The sequence below is a fragment of the Mauremys mutica genome, chromosome 13 (genome assembly GCF_020497125.1).
Source record: "Mauremys mutica isolate MM-2020 ecotype Southern chromosome 13, ASM2049712v1, whole genome shotgun sequence".
In the NCBI taxonomy this organism is placed as follows: domain Eukaryota; kingdom Metazoa; phylum Chordata; order Testudines; family Geoemydidae; genus Mauremys; species Mauremys mutica.
Window position 1 is genome coordinate 5,291,256 of NC_059084.1, and position 27,235 is coordinate 5,318,490.

Genomic DNA, 27,235 nt, shown 5'->3' on the forward strand with positions numbered 1-27,235 from the left:
GCCACATCCTCCTTGTGCAGTGGTGGGTGACTTCACATGTTATCTTCTCCAGGCCGAAGTTGGCACCCACAATGTGCCCCTCCCCCCACTGTCATGCCTGCAAAATGAATTGCAGGCTGTGACGGGGCGGACTGGCCCCGCACTGGGACTGAGAAAGTTAACCCTTCCCTGCTGGCAGAGGAAGCCCCGCCCCTGAGGCTCTGCTGGGCATGCTCCAACCGGGACTCAAGCATAAAAGCCTGCAGAACCACTCAGTCAGGGCTGGCGGCTGGGGAAGGAGGACGCCCAGCAGAAGCTCCAACCCAGGAGCAGTTGCCACCCTTACAGGAGGGAGCTGAGGAGCCAGGAAGCGGGCCCCAAGACTGGCTGCTGTTGGAACCCCAGGGAGCACCAGGTGCTGATGCGGAGGAACCTGAAGACCTTGATGCTACGTTTGGAGAACTGGTAGGAAGTGACCCAGGGAAGGGAAGGGAGTGGTATCTCCCACCACTCTGGGGGCAGCGTGTTGCGGCAGGATTCCGTGGTGGACCATGACGTCACTGACAGGGCCCTGGGTCGGAGCCCGGTGAAGGCGGGTGGGCCCTGGGCTCCCCTACTGGGGGTCTCTAAACCCCCCCTTCTTTGTGACAACATAGTTCACTGACCCCTCTCTCATCCCAAAGGAGATAGATGGACTCTGGCCACTGGGCCATGCTATCCCCCAAGGGGGAAAGAATTTAGAGAGACTCTGGCCATTAGGCCACGCTGCTTTAGGAGCACACTATAGGGGCTCTGGCTGCTAGGCCGCGCTACCCCACCAGGGGAAGAAAGTGTAGAGACACTGTGGCCATTGGGCCCTGCTGCTTTAGGAGCACACTATAGGGACTCCAGCCACTAGGCTGCGCTATCCTTCTAGAGGAAGTGGATTTAGAGGGACTGTAGCCATTGGGCCATGCAGCCCTGACTACCGGGGCAGTAGTAAGACCAATGTAGACACAGGGCGGTGGGGTTAACCTCACCCCCCCCTGAATCAAAGGGGTTGACGAGGTACAAAACCTGCCACACAGTCACAGAACTGAGCCTTTCCACCTCAAACAACCGGAGATGAGGTGCCTGGGGCTGAGAAGTTGGAGATGCGAATCCTCAGCTTTGTGCCCACATATTCAATTCTAGGCACAAAAAGTGCAAGCTCCAATTTTGTAAATGCAACCAAAAAGTTTATTTGAAAAATGAGGGCTAGAACCCTGTCATAGTTCAGGGTAACTGCAACTGTAATTCACCCCAGTGGTTCAGCAAGGGCACCCACTCCCAGCTCCCTAGCTGATTCCTTCCTGGAGGGAGTTCTGCATCTCTCTCCCCGCTGACCTGGCTATTTGCAGGCTGCGTAGTTCCCTGCCTTCATTGCATATTTCCCAGCACAGATAGGTTGCCCAAACACACCTGCTTGCTTTCTCTTCAGACCCGGAGAACAGAATGATTGTCAACAGATCTAAGTGCCACACAGATCTTTCTAAGCAAGCTGACTTTATTCTAAAGCAAAAAGCACTACAGAGAAAACATACTAAAAACAATCAAAGAATCTACTCCCATGCTAATAAATTCACCAGGAACCCACCAATCCAAAGGTTGATTCTGGTAGGACCAAGCCTTCAAACCCCCATGTCATCACAGCTGCAGCTACAAAGCACCCTCATGACAAGTTTAGTTCACACTTTTATACAGATTAGGTGGAGTTGATCTGGAGTTTGCAGAAGCCAGTAATTAGTACACAATAGATCTCTCTTCCCAGGGCATATCTTCACAAGGTTAGCTTTGGAGAGGAGACTCTGCATTCTCCTAAATTCGAAGCTACTTCCTAGGAAATCCATTTCACACACATTGTCCCATAAAGATCTTTGAACTTCCTCCTACCTACCAGAGATTGCATTAATCTTCTCTTCCTGATACAGAAGATCCCTACAGTCTCACAATAATACATAAATATTTGCATTTCTACTACAGTGTATCCAAAAAATGTTAACCCTGATTGAATTAGGGTTAATTTAATTCAGTAAAGTTAATTTGGGCTATTACAGAATAGTGTCATTGTGTCACAATGACAGTTCAATTACCGGAAGTATAAAGATGTGATGGAAATGCCATCAAGCAATTGGATTCTACCAGTTGAAAAATATGTGATCATTTAATGATAGATTATAAATATGCATGTACTGGAAGGGACAGAGTTGAGACTGGGTGGGTGTGCCTTAATGCTGGATTTTCCTCACTTCTGAGTACTCATTTGCACCTTAAAGTTCACTTAACATAGTTCCTTGTACTGAATTATAATTATAATAATTACAAGAATAATCTCCATAAAAGATTCAGAGCCATTAATCTTGCAAGTCATGTGTCTAAGTCACCACTAAGTATTGCAGTGAGAAAAGTATGATCTCAAATATTTATATAGGCAGTAAATAATAATTAATAATAATATAATAAGGTATAATGTACTCTCCAAGTGCACATAATCAGGCTGTAATTCTATCAAAGGATCCTAATGACAGCATAAATAATAAAAGCCAGAGTAACTAGAGTTTCATGCTGGAATTATACCTTAATTGGTGTACAGTCGGGGGTATTGTATTTCACACAATAGAATGATATCAAAGACCGTCATCTCCTTAAACTGTTTCTCTCCCTCATTCTACATCTTAGATCTCTTTCTTGTGAATTTTGTCCTGCTTTCCCATCTCGATACTGTTATCTATTGCACCTGCTTCCAGCTTTGTACTTTGAATTTTCAAGGTATTTCTATGCTGAAAGCTACAGAATGAGAATGTTATTGTACATTCTCAGATACCACTCTCTTCTGCCACAGGACAGCAAACACCAAATTTTAAGAACATAACACACCTGTACTCAGGTGCCTGTGCAAAACTAGAGGCCCAAGATTGTAGCTTGGATTGAGGATAGCTGAAAATTTATTTCCTGTTTTAAGGCTGCAAACAATTGATGTGATGTCCCTGCTTTAATTTTGCACCTAGGATGGCTGAAGCATAAGAGGCACTGGCAGCTCTTTAATGCCATTGTGACAGGTCTCTAGGAACTTGTTGTGGAAGTGCAGAGTTACCTGCTGACTCAGTCAGATCAGGTGAGTCTCATTAGCTCCAAATCAGCAAGACAAATAGCTGACAGTCACTCACATATGAGAGACACATAAGGCTAGATTTCAGAGGGGTAGCTGTATCAGCAAAAAGAACGAGGAGTCCTTGTGGCACCTTAGAGACTAACAAATTTATTTGGGCATAAAACCCACTTCATCGGATGCATGCAGTGGAAAATACAGTAGGAAGATAGATAGATATAGATATATACACACACACAGAGGAAAAATGAGTGTTGCCTTACCAAGTATACTGAGACTAATCAATTAAGGTGGGTTATCATCAGCAGGAGAAAAAAAACTTTTGTAGTGATAATCAGGGTGGCCCATTTCAAACAGTTGACAAGAAAATGTGAGTAACAGTACGGGGGAAATTAACATGGGGAAATAGTTTTTAGTTTTTGTAATGACTCATCCACTCCCAGTCTTTATTCAAGCCTAATTTAATGGTGTCCATTTTGCAAATTAATTCCAGTTCTGCAGTTTCTCATTGGAGTCTTTTTGAAGTTTTTTTTGTTGAATAATTGTGACTTTTAGGTCTGTAATTGAGTGGCCAGGGAGGTTGAAGTGTTCTCTGACTGGCTTTTAATGTTATAATTCTTGATGTCTGATTTGTGTCCATTTATTCTTTTGCGTGGAGGCTGTCCAGTTTGGCCAATGTACATGGCAGAGGGGCATTGCTGGCACATGATGGCATATACTAGATGTTTCTCTATGGACTAAAACTGTGGGATAAGCCTGCTTACAAGAAGACTAGAGGCTCAGGTTTGTGTAAGTAAAGTCCTGTCTCCGGGCTTTGCTCGTTTGAGTTGAATCACTGAGGCAGCTGAATAGAAATCAGCCAAGAGAAAGGGGACAGTTTGGGAAGAAGCTTCTTTGTGTCGGTACTGCTTTGATTACAGAGGCCTTGATTCATCAAAGCCCTTAGGAATGTGCTTAACCTAAAGCAAGTGCTTAAGGACTTTGTGAATCAGGGCCAGTATGCAGACCCCAACCATGTACTGTCACCCACAAAAAGGCCTCAGTGCAGGCAGGATTCATGTCCTCTGGTTCCCTCCTGGGAAAACATCACTGGGACTTTTAGCACCTCTGCTCTGTTCTATAAATTGCAAGGAACAATCCAGCCTAGAGGATCAGCCTCCTCTGCACCCGCACATGTGGTGTATGTGCAGAGCTTTGCAGAGTCTAGGAGCGTTTGACATGGGCTGCTGCTGCTAGGAGCGGCATCAGTATATGGCAACCTGCTGCAGTCCTTAAAACTTACACTCAACCTCTGCCTATGTGTCCCATCCTCTGCTCACAAGCAGGGGCCCCAGTGAAATGACCTTAGGAAGGATTCAATTAACCATCCTGTTGCTGTAATGGTCTTTCTTTCTTTCTTTTTTTTTTTCAATTATTTGCCCCTTTCATCCACATACCCTGTCCCAGTGCAAGACAACATGAATGAGTCATTGCATTTAAACCCCTCTGTCCAAACACCACTCTGCACGGCACACCACAAGGGTGAAGCTGGGGTTACAGATTTCTCTCGGAGGAGGATATTGTGTCTTGGTCTGATCTCTTCATTTCCAGCTATGTTGCCATAGGTTCGGCAATTACTGTGAAGCAAAATCTAATTAAAATCTCCTAACACGTCAAGAGTTTGTTCAGCTAAAGAAAATCAAAGGTGTGGGTTTTATCTCATCTCTCTGATGACAGAGGAGGCTGATCTGAATTTGAACTAGAGTTTCTTGCTTGTGATAAGTATGCAGGCAGCCATGTACGATAATGTCACAGCTATTTATTATTGTGCCTATTATCGGTATCACAGTAGCACCTTGAGACTGAAATCAAGGCCCAGATCAGCTAGGCACTGTGTAAACGTATTGTAAAACATAATCCCTCCCTTGGGATCGTATAGGATAACAACATGGCCTTTTTAAGTAGATCGGCAAGTTGAGACAGCCCCTGCTGCCAGCACGCTCCCTGAGCCCTGTCGTGTCCCCCCGCCTCCTGCTCTATGGAAATGGGGTAAGTGTGGGGCAGGAGTGAATAGTCATAGATTAATTCATAGACTGGAAAGCAAGAAGTGACTATTGTATCAGCTAGTCTGACTTCCTGCATACCAGGCCAGAGCATTTTACCCAGTTACCAGCGGATTGAGCCCAAGAAGTATCAGGAAGAGTGGGAGTGAATAGGGGTTGGGTAACGCAAAGGTTAAAGCAAAAATCAAGAAATTGTTCGGATACATTATAAACACGTCTAGAGGGTAAAGAATTCTCTGTAGCGGGAGCTGATTCTATTTTTATTTTATAGAACAAATCACAACGGCTTAGTAATTTTGGGTGAGGACAAAAGCTGGATTCAGTCCCATCCATGTCCTTCCCAACAAATGAACCCCTTTTGTTAAATCACTAGAACTGGCTCACAATTTTCCATCAAAACTTTTTCTTGAAGGGAATTTGGAGTTTTGATAAAATGACATTATTCACAAAGAGCATTTGCGGCCTGAGGAAAAAAGTCAACATTTTCCCCATAATGAAAAGAAATCGATTGCTCTGGGATGGTGGGGTGGGAATAAAGGAATTGGGAGACATTACCCCCTTCCTTGGTTGCTGCTTACAAATAATGAACACAAAAAAGCTCCCAGATTTGGAGACCAGAGGACCAGGCCAGTCACTAGGCATTTTGCTGTTGATTTTATGTGACTGGTGCTTAGTACTATGGTGATGGGTAGCAGTATCAAATGATAAGAGCCCAGCAGACTAGAGTGCTTGGGTTTAAACAGGGTTGATGGAAACCAAGACATCACCATCAGAGCTCAGGCACCGCATTTGAGAGCACCAGACCCTTTATGATCTTTGTTTGGTTCTCAAAGCAGGACCTCTCCAATCTTGGGATGATAGGTGCCTAGCGGAAGGAGAACTCTCGAGACAGCTGCCCTCGCTTTGCTCAGCACGATGTTCAATCTACTGATGTGGCTGCAACCCCTTTTCACAACCCAGAAACTGCAGCAGGAATTGGAAAGAACCTAATTAAAATGGGCATTTCTGGACCTCCGGGGGAGAGTGACTTGCTGGAGTTGGTAACATGGGCAGAGTGGGAATGCTGTGTTGGAAGCGATGCATCATTTCCCACCTGGTTTTTTATGACTGCTTTACGCTCCTTGGTGTATTGTGCTCAGGAGCCTAACATGGGGGAAACAATGCCAAGTGAGAAACAGGTGCTCCCACAGCAATTATCTGAGCAAGTGCAGGATCCTACATGTTGACAAAATAATGGCAAGAAGGTGGATGTGTTAAAATGAGTAAAAAGCAACTAATCAATTACTAGATTGTGAGGAATGTTCTGCATGTACCAGTGGAACATGCAGCAGCCATCACAGCCAGATGCAAACGTGAGAGCAGATAATGAGCCAGAAGAAGAAATAATTGGCCTTCACGTTGATTTCCTAGCCAACTTGGTTTAATAACCAGGTCCAAATCCAGCCTTCCTAACAAGGCTCTGAGATGCTATGTGCTGCCAAAGAGTGACACTAAATAAAACGCACGTCTCAAGAAAACAAAGGGCCAGATCTACTCGCAGGACTTCTCTATATACAATCTTGCACCAGTTTATTAAACTGGTTAAATTGGTTCAAAGCTCCTGTATGGACACACTTAGGCTTTGTCTACATTGAAAAGATGAGCCTGTATAGCTATACTGACAACACCTCCTAATGTAGATGCAGCTAATACAAGCAAAAGTGCCTTTGACAATAGAGATTACACCAGTTCAGTGAGTGAAATGTGCTCTATTGGCAAAAGCTGGTAAAACTGTCTACACTAGCACTTTTGCCAGTATTGAAATGTTGCATGAAAATCACTCCCATACCTGAGATTGCTCTATTGGCAGTAGTTTCTAATGTAGACTTGACCTGTGGCTTATATTGGTTTAGTTCTTAATCAATTTCAGCTAAGCCAAAATAAACCTGATTTCAAGTGAAATAAGCGTGTCCACACAGCCTTTCGCACTGATTTTACAATCTCTTTACAGTCAAACCTTGAGTTAAACTGGTGCAACTCTGCATGCAAACAACCCCTGAATGACCCTGGTGTAAATCTGGAGCCCCTAATTTCCAGTGGTATCATTCCAGATGTCTAATTCTGCAAGTCTGTGCATCAAGCTGAAAGCCCTCAATGGGGAAAAAAAAATGAAATAACCAGCTTCAGGGCTGCTGCCGGTGGTATTGTTTTCCTGGGGGAAACAGGGCTGCAGTGATGAAGGACAGTGCTACCTTTCATTAGCACCAACACTCATTTTTCAAAGGGGAAGTGAATTAAAACACAATGGTCTCTCTGTCAATTACTATGTTTCTTCTTGATCTGGTGCACAGAGTTAATTGTGTCTCATGTCCACACTGATGTAATCCTTGTCTTTTTAACCAATAATACTACCCAAATTACGGTTATTCGGTGAGCATTTCCACTTTTTCCCCCTTATCGGCATGATAGTCCAGAGCCTCTGATGTCTGAGCCCCTCCCAGCAGATCTGGAAAGGATGGAAAGAGTAGGAGAGCGAACTGAAGGATGCTGTAGCTAGTGGCCGCCCAAATTTGCCTGAACAATTCAGGCTTCAGCCACACCCCCTCCCACCACTGGCAGGCTCCCCATGCTTTGAGTGGGGCAGGAGGAATCAGAATCATAGGACTGGAAGGGACCTTGAAAGGTCTCTAGTCCAGTCCCCTGCACTCATGGCAGGACTAACTATTATCTAGACTAGGGGTTCTCAAAGCTGGTCCACCGCTTGTCCAGGGAAAGCCCCTGGTGGGCCGGGCCGGTTTGTTTACCTGCCGCGTCTGCAGGTTCAGCCAATCTTGGCTCCCACTGGCCGCGGTTCGCCGCTCCAGACCAATAATCTAGAAAATCCCTGTCAGGTGTTTGTCTAACCTGCTCTTAAAAATCTCCAATGATGGAGATTCCACAGTCTCCCTCAGCAATTTATTCCAGTGCTTAACCACCCTGACAGGAAGTTTGTCCTAATCTGCAATCTAAACCACCCTTGCTGCAATTTAAACCCATTGTTCCTTGTCCTGTTCTCAGAGGGTAAAGAGAACAGTTTACCTCCCTCCTCCTTGTAACAACCTTTTATGTACTCGAAAACTGTTCTCATGTCCCCTCTCAGTCTTCTCTTCTCCAGACTAAACAAACCCAATTCTTTCAATCTTCCCTCATAGGTCATGTCTTCTAGACCTTTAACCATTTTTGTTCCTCTTCTCTGTATTTTCTCCAGTTTGTCCAAATAGTTCCTGAAATGTGGTGCCCAGAACTGGACACAATGCTCCAGCTGAGGCCTAATCAGCAGAGAGTTGAGTCTTGCTTACAACCCTCCTGCTAATACATCCTAGACTGATGTTCGCTTTTTTTGCAACAGCGTTACACTTTGGACTCATAGTTAGCTTGTGATCCACTATGACCCCAGATCCCTTTCTGCAGTGCTCCTTCCTAGGCAGTCATTTCCCATTTTGTATGAGTGCATCTGATTGTTCCTTCCTAAGGGGAGTACTTTGCAGTTGTCCTGTATGGAATTTCATCCTATTTACTTCAAACCATTTCTCCAGTTTGTCCAGATCATTTTGAATTTTAATCCTATCCTCCAAAGCACTAGCAATCCCTCCCAGCTTGGTATCATCCACAAAGTTTATACATGTACTCCAGGGTTTCTCAAACTAAGGGTCGTCCCTGGTGGGCTGGGCTGGTTTGTTTACCTGCCCCGTCCACAGGTCCGGCCAATCGCGGCTCCCACTGGCCACGGATCGCTGCTCTGGGCCAATGGGAGCTGCTGGAAGTGGCACAGGCTGAGGGACTTGCTGACCGCTGCTTCCAGCAGCTCCCATTGGTCCGGAGCAGTGATCTGTGGCCAGTGGGAGACGCAATCGGCCGGACCTGCAGACAGGACAGGTAAACACACCATCTCAGCTCTCTGATCTTTCCCTCCATGTCCCTGTGATCTGCTACATTTTGTCTTAAACTGTGATAATTTATTAAATGAATATGTGATAAATTCCTAGTGGAACTGACCCTTAGTTAAACACTGCTGATGTAATATACAAATCGTAGCTTTTTCTTAGACAGCAAGTAAAACTCTTTCAAGGAATGATGGATAGCCCATTAATTAAATGTTAAACCTGCTTGTGTAATTCTTTGTTGTTAGTCTCTAGTACAGGCTATTAATGAACAACGACCAAGTGGAATATTGGTTAGCAAAACTATGGTGACCCGTTCCTTCTCTGTAGTGAGTGAAGGGTACTGTGAAATTACCTGGTCAGCCAGTGGGCATGCATACATACCTCCATCCTGTATACATGCATGGTACAGCACGTATATAGATCAAAATATGTGTGGTGTGCTCTGTATGTATCTGCATTTGTTTTGCATGCACATGGCTCATGTGTGGCCATAAAATGTTTGCATACATCAGCCTGAACACGCATGACTTCTGGACGAGGCCCACCTCATCCAATAGGGCAGGGATTGGCAACCTTTCAGAAGTGCTGTGCCGAGTCTTCATTTATTCACCCTAATTTAAGGTTTCGTGTCTTTCTATAATATATAACTAAAGTGTTATGGTATGTAAAGTAAATAAGGTTTTTAAAATGTTTAAGAAGCTTAATTTAAAATTAACTTAAAATGCAGAGCCCGCCCCCCTGGACCAGTGGCCAGGACCCAGGCAGTGTGAGTGCCACTGAAAATCAGCTCGCGTGCCACCTTCCCCTGCAATAGGGGATACTAAAGATACCTACAAATGGCTGTCTCACTGTAGGCCTGGCTTGCTGCGGGTATACACAGAGCATTGCCTCTTATTTCATCAGGGAGAAAATATGTAAAACAAGATTCATCATCAAAATGCTTTGCATTAAAAAGTTCAGTGTGAATTGGGGAAAATCCAAGACTCAGACAGTAGTCTGGGGAAAGTAATTTAGTATCTTTAATTTCCTCTTAGCCCTTCACATAGTCTGCACCCATTGCAGCTAACGTTTTTTGTCATTCTCTCATCCAGAAAATTATTTCACTTTATTATTAGACACAGAATTCTTTTTCCCAAGCACTACTGAGTTGGAAAGAATCTGGCAGGCCAAAGCAGGGGAGTTTTCACGGAAGCTGGAGCCATTAATGACTTCTGTGTATAGATGGCAGCCCCTGAGACATCCTGTTCAGTTTGTCATTATACAGATTAACAGGCGGTAGATGCACAGTGCTGTGATTCTTCGTACTGTGCGGCGAAATGAGGTTTGGTCAGCTGTAAGTGCACATTGCATTCCCAATGCCTAGTACCTCCTAATAATGTGACAGGTATGGTCTCACGGGCTGCTTCCAGAATGAAGCTTTACCATCACTTTCGCACCATGTATGACTAGCAAATAATTAGTTATGTGAATTAAGTGAACATGATCAGGAACACCACAGAGTGTCACCTATTTTTAGAACTTGAATCAAACCTTTTTACATGAAGATTCTGAGTTTACATATAGTTTTCTTTCCTTTCTTGTTTCCAGAGAGGAACAAAAGCAGCCACCAGCCAGTCTGGAGTCCTGAGGAAATCTGTGTCCTCTTGGGTCAGAATTGGAATCTTGTAAGAGAGTCTCTTCTTTTGAGATTTCCAGTCCTGTTCTGTAGACCTAAAAAATTCAGATCAGCTTTTGAAATACTGGCTGTTTAGCAGAAACCCCAACAAAAAGCTTTGGAATTGGAGTTTTCCCCCCATCTTTAAATCCAAGGAAAAGCAGGCACTGATGGACTCTCATTGCTAGACCCAGAGTTAAAACACTCCACCTCGAAAAGCTGTTGGATGATTTAGTCCTATGGCTTGATCCTGTGTGATTAAACTCCTGTTGGCTTCAGTGGCAGTTCCATGTGCAGAGCTGTTAGACTATTATCCAGGATGGGCAGGTATGTCCCTAACCTCTGTTTTCCAGAAGCTGGGAATGGGTGACGGGATAGATAACTTGATTATCTTTCCTGGTCATTCCCTTTGAAGCATCTGGCACTGGCCACTGTCAGAAGACAGAATACTGGGCTGGATGGAATCATGGAATCATAGAATATCAGGGTTGGAAGGGACCTCAGGAGGTCATCTAGTCCAACCCCCTGGTCAAAGCAGAACCAATTCCCAACTAAATCATCCCAGCCAGGGCTTTGTCAAGCCTGACCTTAGAGGTTTTTAAGGAAGGAGATTCCACCACCTCCCTAGGTAACCCATTCCTGTGCTTCACCACTCTGAGTGAAAGTTTTTCCTAATATCCAACCTAAACCTCCCCCACTGCAACTTGAGACCATTACTCCTTGTTCTGTCATCTGCTACCACTGAGAACAGCCTCCATCCATTCTCTTTGGAACCCCCTTTCAGGTAGTTAAAAGCAGCTATCAAATCCCCCCTCATTCTTCTCTTCTGCAGACTAAACAATCCCAGTTCCGTCAGCCTCTCCTCATAAGTCATGTGCTCCAGCCCCCTAATCATTTTTGTTGCCCTCCGCTGGACTCTTTCCAATTTTTCCACATCCTTCTTGTATTGTGGGGTCCAAAACTGGACACAGTACTCCAGATGAGGCCTCACCAATGTCGAATAGAGGGGAATGATCACATACCTGGATTTGCTGGCAATGCCCCTACTTATACAGCCCAAAATGCCATTAGCCTTCCTGGCAACAAGGGCACACCGTTGACTCATATCCAGCTTCTCGTCCACTGTAACCTCTAGGTCCTTTTCTGCAGAACTGCTTCCTTTGGAACTTTGCTCTGACCCAGTGTGGCTATTCCTATGTTCTTACGATTGGTGAGAAGCTTACAACCCTAATCAGGATTAATAATAATACCTAGCTCTTAGATAGCATTTTTCATCCATAGATCTCAAAGTGATTTACAAATGAAAAAAAAATCAGTATTTCCATTTTACAGATGGGGAAACTGAGGCTCAGAGCAAGCAAGTGCCTTTGTCCAAGGGCACCCAGCAGGTCAGTTGCAGAGCTGGGAATAGAACTCAGGTCTACATTACCTACACTGAAGGCAGTTAAGTTGGGGAGGCAGTGTTGTCTAGTGGATAGAGCTCTGGCTTAGGAGACCTGAGTTCTATTTCAGCCTCGAAGGCTGATCAGCAGGATGACCTTGGGCAAATCACTTTGCTGCTCCGTGCCTCAGTTTCCAAATCTGTAAAATAGAAATACTGATACTTACTTCCTTTTGTAAATCACTGGGAAAGCTCTGGATAAAAGTGAGGTATAATTATTACATGATTATCACACTGGTGTAAAGCCAGCCTGAGAGATGATAATCAGACCCAATATCAGTTATCAAGGAAACTATATAATAAAGAATAGACAGTCAAGGTTTTACACTAGAGAAGATCCAGAACCAGAGTTTAGATTTGGATCTGCAGCCAACTTTCTCCTAAGTCCGGTGTGTGATTCAGTTCTGGTTCAGCTCCTGATTATACTTAGCTATTATAAAACTCTGAATTGGACACAATTTTCAGCAATGTCTCACTTGGCAGTGCAGTGTTGTCAATTAAGTATTAAACTCTGGGCAGCCTTAAAGAGATTATCCCTTTAGTTTTAATTAACACTCATGGTGGTTAATGCTAATCCCTTTTGCTGGCGAATCAACGGTCTGATTGATTGGATTCCCCAGTGTAATGTGATCCAAAACCCAAAGTCTTAATGTCTGGAAAGCAATTGGATTCCTTTGCCAATCATTTATTTCAGAGAACATCATTATCTCGCTGAATCCTTTGCACCTGGGTAAACACGGTTTCTCATTCTTACCACCCTGAGCAGGTCAATCAGGCATAAATCTTATCACATTACTGATGGCAGCCAAGATCCGCAATGTGCTGAAAACCCTTTTTAACTGTCACTCCCTGGTGTTGCATTTAGGCATTTTTCATAAATATGCCTTAAAACGCTTCTCTGCTTCTTTATTTAGGTAGAAGTCTTTTAACCTCTGTTCATAAACAAGGTTGGCAGGAAACGTCAACTGCTATTGTCAATACATGGAGCAGGCACAGTATAAAGACGGAGAACTTTCATTTAAAATGCTATTAAACTGGTACCTTTATAGCACCTTACTGCTTACCCACAATGCACATGCACACTTAGCGTCCAAGCAGCATAAAGATAGGTTTGGGGGTTTTTTTGTCCAGGATTTTTATTCCCTTCCCCCAGAGTTCAAGCTGATGGGACGAGTCCATGTCTCCTCTTTGTGGGGGGAGCGAGTGGAGGGACTGGGAAGGAGGGGGACGCAATCAACAAAGTCTTGTGTCCTCTGATGTTCCACAATGGCCTATGGAAACCAAATGAACCTTCCTGGGGGCAGGCTCTAACACCTTCTGCAATAACTGAGGCAGGGGTCTTACCGACAACAGCCTCCTTCATTGCACAACCATGAACGCTCCCTAGAGCACGTCCATCTTGCGCACTGAATGAGGCAGGGGCCCCGTGGGGACAGGCAATGTGTCATCTCTTCAATTAAATGTTTCAAGTAGTTTGTATAAAATATGTCACTAGGGACGCAAGTGAAAATGACCAACTTTATCAAGTGCACTTCACATTGATAAATGTCAATCTTTTACTCGAGCAAAATTGTTCTAACTGAGAAAACATCAGTCCAGGACTCAGCTTCAATAATTACTATCATCAGCCACATTCTATTTTTCACCATGAAGAAGCTCATCAAGCCCATTTCCATTGTAAATTTGTTACTAGTGGAGTTCAGACCGGTGTCATCAGGAAATGGAGTTTCAATCAGCCCTCTGCAAATAATAAAAGAGGCTCGTTGCAACAAAGGAAAGATGTTTATCTGTTCTGGGAGAATTACTTTGGGAAAAGAAGGGAAATAATTGTGTGGCAACTATTAAAAGGAAGGGACAGGAAACATCACTGTGCTACAAGTAAACACATTCTTTCAACAGCAGTGGCTGCTTTTTCTTCTTATGTCAAAATTAAGGCAGCCATAGATACAAAAGAAACTAACTAATCACATGTCCCTCGTACTCACTAAGGAAGTAAATTAAGGTACTGCAGAAAGTCTGTACTCTGCTGATTTAATTCAATTTCAGTTTATAGTCTGGTGGAAGCAGGAACAGTCTGCAATTGGCTGCCCTTGCACTGAGAGACTGCTGCAAACCCATCTGAATCCTTTCCCCTCAGGTCCTGTTAATGTATCATGACCCCACCTTCGATGGCATGACATCCCTAGTCAATATACTTCACTGAAATTTGTAACGAAGTATTGGCGATCCAGCCAGCTGTGCGTTCTTGACAAATCCTCAGGGTAGAGCACCTTGTGCTGTGCCACTGACATGGCTTGGGTGCAAAAATCTGTAGCCCAGGGAAGAGCATGTTAGAGAATGGGTGATCCTAGAGTGGAGTGCAGTCAGTACAGGGACTTGGACCTTGGGCATCAGACACCATCCTAGCTGCTGGCATAGTGTGGAAAGTGGGAAAGTCAGTGTTAGTTGGGATGCCCCCAGGCTAAGTTAATCCTGGGCTAGGTTTGTGTCTTGTGGTTGTTATGGACCAGTCTTTTACGGGCTCTGCCACTGACCCTTTGTCTGTCATGTCCATTTAGAATGTAAGTCCCTGCCCAAAGAGCGAACTCGGTGTGTTTTGTACAGCTCCAAGCACAATGAGGCTCTGATCATGGTGGAGGCCTCCCGGCGCTACCATGGTATTAATGACAGGGAGCCTACATATTCAGAGCTGCTTCCAACCTGCTTTTAGAGCAGAGCGAATAATATGCAGTGAATGATTTTATTCAATGAATTTGGCCTCCGTTTCTGTTCGTGAATTATCTGTGAGCAGCTTACAATTGTCTCAACAAGGGGGGAAGTCTCAAGGGAAAATTTTCCAGCAGGCCTAGTTACATTTTATTTATTTGTTATGTAACAATTCTTAGCTAGTCACTAGAAGTGATGAATGTACTCTGATATTCACCTCTGGCACCATCTTTTCAGAAGATCTGCTCTTTGTGCATTTAGAGTTGCTTCTGCGTAGATTAGCCACAGAAATAATATTTTATTCTTGTCAACCTCATAGGAACAGCAGCACTGTGAGAGACCAAACGGGAGTCTTCTCTGGGTTGTGCAACACCAGCAGAATTGTTAATTATGTGCCAACTGCGACCCAATTGTCTTGAAATTATGCCCAGTTATGCCATGTTCTATCAGTGAAACTTTCTGGTTTCCCTCTATTTTCCCCTTTAGGGAACATGATTCTTCTTAACTTCCTTGGTCCCAATCCTGCAAACAGTGAAGCTCATGTGTAATTTTACTCACGAGCAGTCCCATTGATTTCAATGGGTAATCAATACTCACTACCAGCAGGAGTACATGTGTGTGTTTAAATGTGTTCAGGATCAGGGCTTTTGTTTGTACAACTACATCATCAATAGCATCAGTGTGACTATGTAATACTCTGGACCTTACTGGGCAAACTGCCATTGCGGTATTGAAATCAACATAGCTGTGGCCATTTACACTAGCTAAGGGTCTGCCCAATATGATTTAGTTGACTGCTAATGAAGTGCCAGGAAAACAGAGCACTTTTTTGTAGCTTTCTTTTCTTTATTTATTGGTACTGCAGAAATAAGGGTTATTGTTTTCTCTAATTTTCCTATTGCAAACTGGTGAGTTATTTATTCTGACGTTCAAATACGTGGCACCCTTCTTTTAAATCAAAGCATTATTTTAAATGTTTTCAGCCACCAATGCTCAGTTAGTGGAGATTAAAATTTAAAGACAGTCCAAGAAAATATAAAAAGCAATCTCACTTGTCTTTATTTCTTTTGCCTTCTTGGGGGATCGTATCATTGAAATATAAAGACACATTTGGGTAACAATGTGGATAGCATATATCCCTTTAAGGGTTCCAATGCAAAAATCAGCATGAATTAACACAGCATTGTTATTTAATCATGCTGGAATAATTTACTGAGAAATGTAAGTGGCAAAAACATTTCAAATTGATAAAAAGTGAAACATTCTGCTCTAGAAAATTTCCCTTCTCCACTGAAATATGCAATGAAGTAAAATATGTGCAACCACTTGAGGCTTCAGCTCAGCAGAGGGCAACAAGTCTGTTTCGTAGCAACTTTTGAGGGTTCAAAATGTGGTTTTTGTGTGGCATTGGAATGAAAACTAGACCAAAAATGGAATTATGGCGGAGAGACGAAGGGGTGCATATCCCACTCTGTAGCCTGCTAGTTGATCTTGGAGTTCATTAAACAACAAACCAGTGAATGAGGAAGGAATAAAATTTCCATTAAAAAAAATCTAGACAGCCTCCATGGTGAACTGTTGTCCATAGATACCCTCTTTCTCAACCCCCTCTGCTTCTAAGGCACATCTCAAAATTCCTGTTTTCATAATAGTATGTCCCTAATGAGGGAGCCTCTCTAAATTATAATCTGTACAGTTAAGGCCCTGGCCTATGAGGTGGGGATCCTGGTTCAAGTCCCTCCTCTTCCAGACTTAGAGCAGTATTTTTCATACCGGTTCACTCCAAATCAGTGGCTTGAACCTGGGTCTCCCACATGGCAATCAAATTTCTCTCTATGCTCTCGACCCAAAAACCTTCCAATTGAAAGTTGTGTGGATAATGACATGTCTCCATGAAACCTGTTGGCTTCCAAACAGCAGAACTCACAGAAATTTCATTTTGATGAAAAATTATGAAAAATTATTTCAACCAGGTCTGCCAGACTGTCTGTGGTACAGGTTGCTTTTAGCCCTATCCAGTTTCTTTCTCTTTACTCCTCCAATCAGCTTCAACTCAGATAGAGCCTGTATTAGGCCTTGTCTACACTGAGAAGTTTGTGCACAGTAAAGCAGCTTTTTATATATATATGTGTATATATATATATATGTATATATATATTGGTAGTACCTAGGAAGCTATTAATAAGGTAATATAGCATACAGACATACTGAAGGTGAAATATTACAGCATATATATGTGAAATGGAGAAGGAAAAAAAAAAACCCAAAACCCAACCACCTAAATTTCAGCAACCGGAAAAAGCAATTTTATTGCTAAGATCAACTTTTCCCTTCTTCACTCAGGTCAGACATTGTGGCGGGGGGCGGGGAGGGTTAAGATTGGCAGGGAAAAGGTTAACCTCCTCCCTCTGTTTGGCGCATGGACCACAGCTGTCTCCCCTGAATGGAGGGGATGAGGAAATAACAGAGTTGGACCAGCTGTAAGGAATTAATTAATTTACCATCCCCCTTACCTCACACTCTATAAGAAAGATGAAGCGTGAGATGCTAGAATTGACTCTGGAAGTGAAAATTAAGAAGAGGTTCTTTAGGAAGGTGGGTTAGGCAGAGAGGGGAGTGGAAGTCTTACTGACTCTGGAGCTTGGGTGAAATGAGCCATATTTCCAACATTTTCTTTGGTTTTGGCAGAAGGCTGCTATGCCACACACCTGTTCTTTGGCTGAAGGAAGCCACATTGCGCTTGTGTTTGGTTTAGAAGGGGCAGGATCCTTTTTACATTACTTTTTCTTTTTTCATATTTAAACTAACACAAAAGTGCTTGAACTGGGGGAGCATATTGGAGAGGAGGAGGGTCTCTTCTTCCTCTGATCAGTGTCCTGTTACATCATTGTAAAAAGTGATAAAAAGTGCATTGCATGGTATTCAAAGCAGAAATACGTATAACTTTCCAGGAAGTTCTTTTTTTTTTTCTGATTCTTCCACTAATAATGGGAGGCCCTTTATAGGTTTGAGGTACAGGCTAGGACATAGAAGGTCCAAAAATCTGATTGTTTCCAGACCAAAAGAGACTTGGATAAACAATGAACTTTCCACCTTTTGGGAGGGAGTAGTAAAAAAAAAAAAACAAAAAAAAACTGTCTTGATACTGCAGAAATGATCTTCCTTTGCTATTTGAGGGCTTTTCCATCCATTTCCAGTCAAACCCAGGAGGTAGGTCTCTCTGCAAAAATAAGGCTATTATTGAGAGAAAACAGACCCAAATAATAAGTGGCCTTGAAAATGGAATGTTCAGACACTTCTTATGTTTTTGCATTAAAACACAATACAGAAAGGTGAATGTGTCCAAAACGAAACACTGAAAACTTTCCTATGAACATTCATAATTTTTCATACCTCTAATGTTCATATTTTTCCTTAAAACCTCAGACCTATTTGGCTTGTGTTCAGTTCAAGCTCAGGGTTATTAAATTGGCCAGCAGGAGTCTTCATCTTAAACTCGGATTTATGGGGGCATTGGAAACCTGCATTTTTTTTACACTCATCACATGATCTATGTGAAGCTCAGAATCTTTAAAGAATCAAAGTCCCTTAAAATGTGCAAGCAATAAGCTGTGATTATCAATAACAGTAAGATGCTTTAGGAGGATTGCACCAACATAAAAGTGGTGCCCAGAGCCAAGCCAGCTATTATGAACTTGTAGCTGTTTCTGTAAACTGCAGCTTCCCAAATTCAACCTGAAAAGGGGATGCAATGTTCTTCTGATCAAACTATTTGCTTATTATGAGCCAGCTGTTTTACCTAGTTTTAAAATAGGATGGACTGCTGAGGGCCTAATATTCAGATTCTAATCACCAGAGTCATGTAAAGTGGCCTTAGTGTAAATGAAAATCACGCCCAGAGTGAAGAAGTGACGCATCAGTGACTGAGATGCTTATCTGGGCATGTGAGACATACTCATTACTTGGGATGCAGAGTGCAATGACAAGTTAATAACATGTCATCATTTTTAAATTATGTTCATGAATGAAACCAGCGATCTCAACTTACGAGATATTTCCAGCCCATCTCCCTCTGTACACATGATCGCTTCCAGACTTGGGCTGCTTCTGAGTAGCAAGGGATGGCTCTCAAGGGGTCCATAATCTGGAAGTAGGACAAGTGCCTTCAAGAGAGGAAGGATTGTCCAGTGGTTAGAGCACTACCCAAGGAGTTGGAAGACCTGAGTTCAATTCCCTGTTTTACTGCAGACTCTCTGTGTGACCTTTGGTCTCTCCCTGTGCCTCAGCTCCCGCCTCTGTAAAACTGGACTAATAGCACTGCCCTACCTCGCACAGGTGAGAGTGAGAAGCACTCAGGTACTATGGTGATGGGGACAATATAAGTACCTACCTGACACAGGTAGAATTGAAGTGTGAGGGACCTCAGGTGTTCCAAAACAACAGGCTAATAAATTACAACACTGCTCCATGAAGCTCCCTGGGAGTGTATATCACAGGCGACTTATAATGCCGTTAGCATGTTGATTTAATCATTCTAACGCTGCAAATTATCACACCTTTGCAATTCTAATTCTTTGCAGCTGACCAGTCTGCCCAGACTCACTGCTGTCAGTGACAAGAAATGTTCCAATTAATGAGCTCACAGCGGTAAGGGAATTGCTAGCCTCCCAGCCTCATGTTCTTAATAGCCTACCTAGATCAATGACAGTTTCCAAATTCCTAGACAAGTTAAGAGGCTGCACAGTCTAGCGAATAGGATGCTGGTGTGGGAGCCAGGACACCTGCATTCTGCTCCTGGCCCTGCTGTGTTTTCCCTTGATCTGTCTTGTCTATTTAGATTGTAAACGCTTTGGGGCGGGGACTGTCTCACTGTGTTTATACAGTGCGTAGGGCAATGGGACCCTATTCTTAGTTATTGCTTCTAGGGGCTGCTGTCATGTAAATCATAATAAATGAGAAGGTCACATCCTGCAGATCTCACTCAGTCCAAACTCCCATTTGGCCTGGAATTTGAAAAATCCATTCCAGAGGATATTTTTGTAGCCTCCCATATGTCCAATGTTAGATTTCATTTCTCTGCAGTCACCACTTTACTCTGCCTGAGAAACTCCCAGTATTTTCCTCATTTTAAGCTTGAATAAAGGGACACAGAAAACATGTGCATCAGAATTCAGTGCATTAGCTAATTAAGTGCATTTTTTACTGCTTTTTTACTGCTTTTTTATTCAAACAAATTTCTTTATATTGGCTTCATTATCTGCCATTTCTCTCTTCCTTTGGACAGCTTTGTTAACTCCATTCTCCTCTGGGGATGATGCCGTCTCTTCGCTGGTGTTCTAAATTGGGGCAAGGATCAGAAAAATATCTTGAATCCTGCTTATTCGTTTTCCGGTAATGCCTCCCATGCTAAATGGTACTGAAAACTTCTCAGCACCATAAGCTCAGCCTGACATGACACAAATGCCAGCCAAACTTGCAAAGGGAATAAGGATTCTGGAGCTGGAATTTTACTGGTAATTGGGGGACAGTAGATATGGTAAAACTGGGTGCTGTTTGCTCTTCTGCGGGTATAATTTTTCTGTAGTATTGGGGGTAGCTCAGTGGTTTGAGCATTAGCCTACTAAACCCAGCATTGTGAGTTCAATCCTTGAGGGGGCCACTTAGGGATCTGGGGCAAAATCAGTACTTAGTCCCGCTAGTGAAGGCAAGGGGCTGGACTCCATGACCTTTCAGGCTCCCTTCCAGTTCTAGGAGATAGGATATCTCCATTAATTTATTTTATTTATTTATTTTTATAGCATAAACCACACTTTTTCTGCTGATTAAATAAAGAAATCAGACTGTGAGGATAGAATAAGGATGCAGATACAGGCAGAGGCAACTTTTTGGGAAGAGACTGTCACTGACTATAAGGTTATATAGAACAATCAGACTCCAAACCCATAATATAAATGATAAATAATGAGTTTTTCTCTGTGCTTTTACATTTGTTTTGTTTTTAAGGGACTCTAATTTCATCAGCCCTTCCAAGATCCTGCACTGTGAATCTCAGAGAGCCTTACCGTTGTTTATTAAGTCTTGCAATACTTTTATGAGCTAGGTAAGGGAGATATATAAGGATGACTTCATCCATCAGTGAAATGCTGCCAACTCTTGGGGTGCAAAGCGGCATCTAACAGTGCATGGTAATGCTACCTAGGAGTGGCAGGACAGCAAATTGGGCAAAAAGCTATAGGCAAAGAAAACTGCAGAGGCCATTTACGTTAAACAGAATTCAGTTGCCTGAACTGGAAGTTGCCATGCAATCATTAATGAACCCCACAACTTTCTTCAGCCTACTCTGCTGCATTCACTATGGAAACTATCAAATGGATACACAAGATAATGATGATTTGTGAGCTGAGAAGCCAGAAAACCACATGTTCAATGTATATCACGAGACAGCTGCTAGATTTGTATTAGCATCGGCAGGTGGGAAAGTGTCACAGTTCAGGATATCTCATACATAGACTGGAAAGACACTTACCAGTCACTTGTCAGCTTCCTGACCTTAGCAGAACCTTGACTTTCAGCTTGTTGGGATCCCTCTGAGACCTTAACCTCTTGGTTCCCAAGAACTCAGCTCAACTCCAAACCCATCTCTTGGGTTTCTGTATTGGCATATAGTAGAACTACATGGAGCTGATCAGACTCTCATGTAGGGGGGTGGGTACAGGGTACACCACACATGCAAAGTACAAAATTATGAATCAGCTTATATACACATTTTAAAACAGACTGCTGCATGCACCTTCTATTCTGCATCATGTCACACACTCTGTGACTGATTTATTAATATCTGTCTTGTGATAACCGATCTCTACACAGATCATGAGCTGTTCATGAACCACACATGCTTTCTGCTGAACATTGCATACTTCTCTACTAATTCCATATTTGCAAGGCTACTGTTAATTTAAGCTTTGGTCATTTCTTCATGTCCTTGCTCAGAATAAACCTTACACAGGTTTTAAAAACTAATCCCTGTCAGCTCTTTATAAACTGATTCATGTCACTGGGGACTTGACAGCTGAGGAAAGCAAAGCAAAGGCGCCTTATTTCATTTATTATTTAGTTCTCGTATCTAAGCACAGGCTTCACTGGATCTTTTCTTAAGTGCTGCAACAGGTTCAATGACAATCATGCTTTCTGAATATTGTGATCTCATTAACTAGAAATGTAATAAAATTCCTCCCGTCCTCACATACCTATGACTGCCAGCTACGCTCCTTTGGTCCTTGTTTAATCTGCCTGGTTTCTGCACATTTTAAGGCTGGGGTTATCTTTGCAGAGTGGAGAAAGCAGTGTATAGGGAAGAAGCCAGATCCTTTTGGTTCCATGTTAAACAAAACCCTTTATAAAATAGTTGTTCCCCAGGGCATATTCATCACCATCACACTCATGGTAGTTCAGGAACTTCAGAAATATGACAACTGACAAGAAAAGGGTGAAGATGATGAGAGGAAAGAGAAGCCCAAAGATGATTACTCACTTGAGCCTATCAGAGCATCCCCGAGACAAATGAAACAAAAAAACATAAGATGCCAGGGGGGAAATTCCTTCCTGACCACGATCTGTTCAGCCCAGTGCAATAAGACCTGATGACTCCTTCCTTTTCCAAGGTAGTTTCTTCCTGCACAGTTATATAGATACACACTCATTAACCAAAGGTGGAGCAGAGAAACTAATCACATAGCTGTGTTATGTCATTTAATTAATGCAGTTGGCACTCCTGTGCTATAACGACAGGCACCCTCAGAAGAGAGAGAAGGATGTGAACAAGAATTGTAGTAATATGAGGCCCTGAAACATAAACCCTTATCAGAGGCCCAGTATGAGGCCTAAGGCCTGAACTAAAGTAATGGTCAAGACTTTGTTAACATAAAGCAAAGTTAAGCTGTGAGCCAGAGGCAGGCCCTGCTCACAGAAGCTGGCAAAGAAAGGGCTGATGTTGCAAAACTACACATACCTAAAAGGTACTGGCCACTCGAGATATCAGAACACTCCTATACTTGCATATTCCACACACATAACAAGGAACAAGCTGACCCATCCTAAAGACAGGGGCAAAAGGGTAATATGATGGATAGAGTTGTTTTGTTCGAACCAACATGTACAAGCTGAGAGGCGGCACCTTGCTACGTAGAGGGGTTGTACCTCAATACGTCAGGAGTGATGTGTAACTAGTTTGTACCTGTGTATAAGAATGCATCCCTGGGGCGGTGTCTTTGTCCAGCCCAGGGGGCAGTGGAGTGTCCCGCCAATGACTGAGCTCCGTCCATCGTCAGGGAGCACATATGTACTAGCAGAACTGTAGACATCTGACCCAGGGAGCTAGAGACTGTGTTTCATTTGGCAATACACCTGGCTGGGTGCCTTCGTACCTTAACGGAGTTTGTGGTCATTGGGGGTTCTCTTGGGGTCTGCTGTGTCAGCAACCTGTGCAGAGCCAGGGCAGCGCACAGGGGGAACACAAGCATGCAGCCAACTGTTATCAACATTGGATAGAGCAGAGCACCACAACAGAAGAATCAACGTATTTATTTGTCCATTCCCAATTATATCCCAAGATATTCATAGTGTTGATTCCACCCGTCATCTTTATCAGTGGTTCATTGTTGTTCTATGATGTCATTTTGTGAATGGGCTGAAATTGGAGGCTGAAAATAATCTCTTTGCAAAGGAGTTTTTTGTTTGGTGGATCAGTCTAGGAGCATAAGTGGGGGGTGGGGGTGGGGAAGAGGTGAAGCTCTACTTTCCACCTTCCCCTAACCTATCCTACCCCTCCCCTGCTCACTTACAGACACAGAAATTAGTTTCAGAGGCTGCCTGGTAAGTAGTGGATTCTCTCCAGCTGAATTATTGACTGACAACTTACAAAATGAAGCAGCTGATAGCACTGTTGACCTTAAGATCCTCAAGAAAAAAAAATGTTTCTTTGAATACCTTTGTGCTGTCAGATTTCCAATAAAATGGCAGCCTGCAGCAACTTGATTCATCAAGCACTTTGGAGGAATGAGTTACTTTTCATACAGTGAACAATGCTTGACAGCTAAATTAAAGAGAACCAAGAACTTGCCCATCTCCCATCCCGCTGTCCACATAAACCCTACATATCAAGAACAGGACTGCATATTTCATAGAGAAAAATTAGAAACCAAATCCTGTCTCCCACTCGGTCCCTTTTGCACTGCTTCTTCAGTGCAAGGAAACTGTAAAGCTATCCCAAATGGGGATATCACCCAGCATGGTATGCTCCAGAACAGGCAGTATGTGTGGCTGGATCGCTGCTCTTCTCTGACAATCTCCAGTTAGACCTTTGGACTCTGTTAACAGCCACCATATGTTAAAGCAACCATAAGGCTGCTCTAACTTACACCAGAAGCCAAGCTGGCCACCAGCAGGCCCAGGCATTATAGAAGCACAAATTTGTAGAACTGGGGAAAGAACAGGTATTTTTGTTCACTAGCAATTCCAAAAAGTTGGTGGGGTGTCAGAAATAGTTTTGGGTTGAACTTAAAACAATTTCTTTCTAAATTTTCAGCAAATCAAAAATTTTAAAAAATTATTTCAGTTTCAGGGTTTTTTAAAACTCTTTTCCTTTTTAAAATAAAATTAAAGGAAATTTTGAAATGCAGAGTCAGTTAAAATAGAAAAAAAACAAAAGTTTCATTTCAAAAATGTCAAAATGAAATAATTTTTCTGAATTTTTTCCCCAAAACAATTTGTCAAAATTAATGCAAATTTGCAAAACATTTTGGTGTCTCTGAATCTGCATTTTTCACCAAAAAAAATTCTTCCATAGAAATTTTTTCCCCAGCTCTACAAATTTGGCATATTGTTACCTTTGTGAAGACCCATTTGGCCCTATACCAACCTCAGTTTGACCGGACCCAAGGATCAGGGATAATAAATTCTTATTCATGGACAGAAGGTATTATGGAGTTCATGTAATGTGTATAGTGCTATAGGTTAAATGAGTTCTACAATATATAAACTATATTGAAGTTATTATGAAACTGACTAGAGGAATCTCTAATCATTTGACCACAGAACAGATGTTATCAACCTAAACTTTTCATTTGCCACAATCCCTGGTAAGTCTGGAAGTAGGATTTCTGTGGCCGCCTGAAATGAATACTGTTTTGCTAGTTGGATCACATTGTTCAGCTCCATATGGAAAGGATATGGATTTGTGCCAGTTGGCAAAATAGACATTGACAACTCTCAGAAAACAAACACTACAATTACTCTATTCCCATTGGTCCCGCAGAACAATTGCATTTCTAGAATGAGTATAGGGACCAGAAAGAAGTAAGCAATCAAAACAACTAGGCAGATATATTTGCTCTATAAAAAAAATTCTTTTTTTAATAAGAACTTCATTGGCCTTCTTAAAACAAGCATTTGTGATGCACACTGTAATGTAGCAATCCCAAGTACATGGACCATTATAGAGGTTAGCTTTCTGCCAGTGTTTATCAAATGCCGTATCTCAGCCTAGTCTTTGTCAAGGATAACAAATGTGACATGATTATATAATCATAAGGATTTTCTAATGTCCTTTCCAAGCAGATTCTCAGAAGAGGAAGGACTCCATTGGGGGTAATAGCTGTTTGATTAAAGGAGATGCACAAAGAAAATGTTGAACAATTCAAGGGATGTAATTGTGGAAGTGAAGTGCTATTTAAGAGATTGTTTCAGTGCATAGGGAGTGAGGTGTGAGGTTTATTTACTAGATCCAGGTTCTCAAAACAATTTATTTCTTTGCAGCCATTTGATAAACACAAAAGTAAAAGGGAAAGTTTATACTGCAGGTACAAACAAAACACTTTCATCTTTAGGAGTATAAAACTTACTGGACTCCTGAATATGTTCTCCATTCTTAAGCTGTTATAGGGAAAATTGTTTAATGTGAAAGATTCAAATAATTTACAGAGGGAAGTTGTGATAGAACAGAATGTAACTGGCCTCTGGGCTTTGTAGCCAAATGTGCATGTCCAGTCAAAGAGACACCTCTTTATTTCTTATTTTCAGTTGCTGCCATTATTGCTGCATTGAAGTTCAAGATGAAGACTGGTTATTAATTAAGCACAAAGCCCTTCAGTTTCAGTTTTTATTTTGTTAAAATTTCCCAGGAATTTATCAATGTTTAGTATAAAAATTTAAAAACAGATGAAAATCGGTGCAAAAAATTAATTTATCTGTTTTCTGGGTAAATCTCAGCTTTAATATTGGGATGGCAGGACAGAAACAAAGTATCAAATAGAGAAAAGTAAGAATACTGACAGTCAAAGTAGTTTAATACTATGGTTTATTTAATGAACTATACGTTACCAGTACACGTGTGTGTATCTCCCACTACATTGCCTTACTTTAACAGACATCCTTGCATTTACACTTAGACTAATTTGTTATTAATATAAACACATCTACCTAATGTAATATGCTGGATTTTCTTAACATAATGAGTATGTTCATGTATTTCAGTTGTCCAAAATTTGGGTCAAAATCAATAAAAAATGAATAGTAGCAACCAGCTAAGAGTCCCTGCTTCAAGGGCTCCCAGTGGAAAGGCATGAGCCAGTACAATGCAGAGCAGACAGAATGGGATGTGGTCTTTACAACAAGCCACTGCATGGGACAGCTGGGTCTACAGATCCTTCCATTTCGGCCTACCCAGATTTTTTTGTCTTTTTATAGCTCACCACTGCTATGCGAGGATTTCAGCAGAGAAGCACTTTCATCTGAGGCTCTTCAATGCAATTAATTGCTGTCACACTAGCTTTGTCAGAGCTAATTAAACGGATCTACACATTCATACTAATAGCTTATTCTCAGAAAGAGAAGAGACCAGGAGGTCACTTGCTCCTACAACCCTCAACCTCCTTCAGTGTTTGGAAAACCTGATGGCATCTGTGTGAAATTTATGAATACCATTATCTCTTAATACTGTCACCTTTTTAGCAGTACATGGAGAATAGCAATGGTTTCCTTTCTTGTGTATTTATTATTTATGCCCAATTTGGACTGGTGGAATTAGCAACCTAGATCATCATTCTGAAAAATGTCATACTCCCTTAATCCCAATGATAAATAAAAAAAATAAAAAAAAAATATAAAAAAAAATTAAAAAATTAAAAAAATAAATAAAAATAATAATAATTCTGACTGGAGTTTATCAACTTCCCTGCTGCTGTCTTTAGAGATGATCTCTCTTGTGACATTGCTGAGATCCCCTCCAACTGAATCTGAGCAAACTCTCTAGTTCTGCTTATCCTCCCATCTCCCCTGCAGCTTCAAAGCAATTTCTTCATATTCCTCTGATGCATTTAGTCCCTTTTC

General features: G+C 42.3%; 1 long non-coding RNA gene across 1 annotated transcript; it reads left to right on the forward strand.

The window, feature by feature from the left end:
* The first annotated feature begins 278 nt into the window (after nt 1–278).
* LOC123347188 lies at nt 279–26,980 on the forward strand. The gene is made up of 3 exons (XR_006573071.1): nt 279–444; nt 3,006–3,112; nt 26,594–26,980. It is a non-coding gene; the product is annotated as an uncharacterized LOC123347188 (long non-coding RNA).
* The last annotated feature ends 255 nt before the right edge of the window (nt 26,981–27,235 follow it).